The sequence below is a fragment of the Panulirus ornatus genome, chromosome 58 (assembly GCF_036320965.1).
Source record: "Panulirus ornatus isolate Po-2019 chromosome 58, ASM3632096v1, whole genome shotgun sequence".
Taxonomy (NCBI): domain Eukaryota; kingdom Metazoa; phylum Arthropoda; class Malacostraca; order Decapoda; family Palinuridae; genus Panulirus; species Panulirus ornatus.
The window spans coordinates 33776050-33779575 of NC_092281.1; the positions used below are offsets into that span (position 1 = coordinate 33776050).

The following is a 3526-nucleotide window of genomic DNA, read 5'->3' on the forward strand; positions in this document are numbered from 1 at the left end:
AGGTTTTGTAACTCCAACCCATTATTTTTCAAGGACTTCTTGATGGGATCACATATCCCATTAGCATTACAGTCAGTCAGCTCAACAAGGTTCAAGAAAGTCATTACAATCTTATTCTTACTTTCAGAGTAGAACTGGACAACAATACCCAATAGTTTCGTTACCGTAATGTCATTACTTTCATCAGTCAAGAAGCTAAACTTCTGATTGTCTATATCACTTTTCAAGTCTGTTGAAATGCGGGGCAATCACATTGCACACAACTACACTACACTTCCAATTTTTAAACTTGAAATTCTTGCATCCTTTACTATCTGCAAATCCTGCTTTACATAGCTTATTGAGATGATGAACAACACTTAATGACAGCTGAGATGATGAACAACACGTAATGAACAGCTGAGATGATGAACAACACTTAATGAACAGCTGAGATGATGAACAACACGTAATGTACAATGTTCTGCAGTGAACAGTGACACATTTCCTTCAGTCTCTCGTACGTCATCACTCACTTTTTCAAACGGAATTGTAGTTTGTCTTTGAGTACTGAATGAGTCTTCAGCTGTCTTATGTTTAGCTGTGTTGTTGTGTTTTTCAGTGTCACTAAGTTTGGCAGGTGATGGACGATGGCAGTACTTGCAAATACTTTTTGTGTCATCCCTTCTATTTCTCTTAATCACTTTTCATATTTAGGGTCTTTCAACCACTCTGCTCTAAAATGTTGAGTATATTTCTTACTCATCGTTGTGTTCATTAAATGTAATGGTCTGCACACACACACACACACACACACACACACAAACACACACACACACACACACACACACACACACACACACACACACAACCAGTGTTACTGTCCTTCATGACCCACGGATAGTTCTGTCGCCACCCAGAGTCCGACTGAACCTGAACTGAACGGGGCACTTGAGGAGGAGGAGCCCGTAGAATACACCCAAACTGAACATGTTCGTTTCGATGAAAATGAAATACGTGCAATATTTGTATTGCTTTCCTTGTTATCTTAATAGGTTTAGAATAAACTTACTAAATAACATTAACATATTTTGATTGATGTTTGAATTTCTTGATATATTGAAATAACACTAAATTTGGCGCTAAATACGAGATAAAACGCCCGAAAAGACGCTAAGGTGCTAAATACGAAATTTAGGTGCTAGATCTATCGCCAAAAGCGCAAAGTTGGTAACTCTGCTCAGCACGCACTACTTGCCGAGAAGCAACGGAAAAAGTTTGGCGCGCTCGGCTCGGTTAAGCAGTACCCGCTGGCCCTGCTGAATGGCAAAGCTATTTTCTTAGCTGGTGGAAGGTAATTAGGTCTGTGTTACCTGTTGTGCATATGTAAACTTTGGTAATCTCTCTCTTTACCTCTCTCTGTCTGTCTTTCTCTCTTCGCTTAAACTGTTTAAACAGTTCATGGAACCATGGCAGATTGGTTGATCTAGACGAGCGGTGGGTGGTATGTTCAGAAGCTGTTTCATGTTACATCATAGAGAACAGTTACCGCCCAACGTGGGGCTCGAACCCACGATCCCGAGATTAAGAGTCTCGTGCTCTACCGACTGAGCCAGCCGGGCTTATATACAACCTTGTTCGTGTGTATGTGTGTGTCTAAGTGAGGTTAATAACCACCATCATTAACCCCTAACAACGCTGTATTATCAGCGATAACGTTCAATAACTCACCTGAGGTCACATGACCGACCATGACCTTATCAACGTCCTGAGACCCCGGCTGATGTGTCAGGTTAGATAAGAGGCATAACATCCTCTCTGTCTGATGTTGTGAGAGTAAGACACTAATGGTTAGGAGGCAGCAAGTGTGTCTGGAGACACTCTCCTCTCTGTCTGATGTTGTGAGAGTAAGACACTAATGGTTAGGAGGCAGCAAGTTTGTCTGGAGAAGGGTAGTAGGTGGTGGGGCTAAACCTGGTGTGTTGATCAAGTAACATATTCAAGATAATGGTTGGTGAATTGACTGGTTAGTGATGGTTTAAGCCCATCAACTACCAGGGTCAATAAACACGTGAACTGCAAGTTACAACTACCATGTCAATAGTCTTTAACTCCTTCAGGTGTTAATGATAATTCTAATTCCACATACACTTATATAACTGGCCCTAGACCCTTACATGGGTACATCATTGATTATATCATAGAACTGGTCTCCCTCGTACCATAATGATTTAAGACCAGTAGGTTTCCCTCGTACCATAATGATTTAAGACCAGTAGGTTTCCCTCGTACCATAATGATTTAAGACCAGTAGGTTTCCCTTGTACCATAATGATTTAAGACCAGTAGGTTTCCCTCGTACCATAATGATTTAAGACCAGTAGGTTTCCCTCGTACCATAATGATTTAAGACCAGTAGGTCTCCCTCGTACCATAATGATTTAAGACCAGTAGGTTTCCCTCGTACCATAATGATTTAAGACCAGTAGGTTTCCCTCGTACCATAATGATTTATGACCAGTAGGTTTCCCTCGTACCATAATGATTTAAGACCAGTAGGTTTCCCTCGTACCATAATGATTTAAGACCAGTAGGTTTCCCTCGTACCATAATGATTTAAGACCAGTAGGTTTCCCTTGTACCATAATGATTTGAGACCAGTAGGTTTCCGTTGTACCATAATGATTTATGACCAGTAGGTTTCCCTCGTACCATAATGATTTAAGACCAGTAGGTTTCCCTCGTACCATAATGATTTAAGACCAGTAGGTGTCCTTCGTCCCATAATGATTTAACTGGCCAGAAGATTAACTGGCAGGCCGGGCATGCCAGGGTTGGAATTGAAGTCTACCTGGAGTTACGTGACTCCAGGTAGACTCCAGAGAGAGAGAGAGAGAGAGAGAGAGAGAGAGAGAGAGAGAGAGAGAGAGAGAGAGAGAGAGAGAGAGAGAGAGAGAGAGAGAGAGAGAGAGAGAGAGGAAAAAGGAAGGTCATAAATTCACAGCACACAGGAAAGCTGCTCAGTCGTGGTTATCTCACATGTTTTCACTAACATCGAGAGTTAAGTAGTACAAATGCCATTTCAAAATGCTTGGGACACTTCAATTTGTTCTTGTATGAAAACATACAACTGAACCAAGTCAGTCTATTATAAGGTTCAAACTACTAATGATATTAGAATAACATGCAAATTTATGATGGACGACTGAAAATGGGCCTTGATGGCTAGGCTAAGATCATTTATCGTTGTCTATGATAGTAAGGCTAAGATCATTCACTATTTACCATGATGGCTAGGCTAAGATCATTTATCGTTGTCATTGATAGTAAGGGTAAGATCATTTATCATTTACCAAGATGGCTAGGCTAAGATCACTTATCGTTGTCCATGATAGTAAGGCTAAGATGATTTATCATTTACCATGATGGCTAGGCTAAGATCACTTATCGTTGTCCATAATGGTTAGGCTAATTTAGCGTTGTCCATGATGGTTAGGCTAAGATCACTTATCGTTGTCCATAATGGTTAGGCTAATTTAGCGTTGTC

The 3526-nt window shown here is 40.8% G+C and overlaps 1 non-coding gene across 1 annotated transcript; it reads right to left on the minus strand.

Moving 5' to 3' along the window:
• Positions 1-1528: 1528 nt before the first annotated feature.
• Positions 1529-1601, minus strand: TRNAK-CUU (transfer RNA lysine (anticodon CUU)). The gene has a single exon. It is a non-coding gene; the product is annotated as a tRNA-Lys (tRNA).
• Between the last annotated feature and the right edge of the window lie 1925 nt (positions 1602-3526).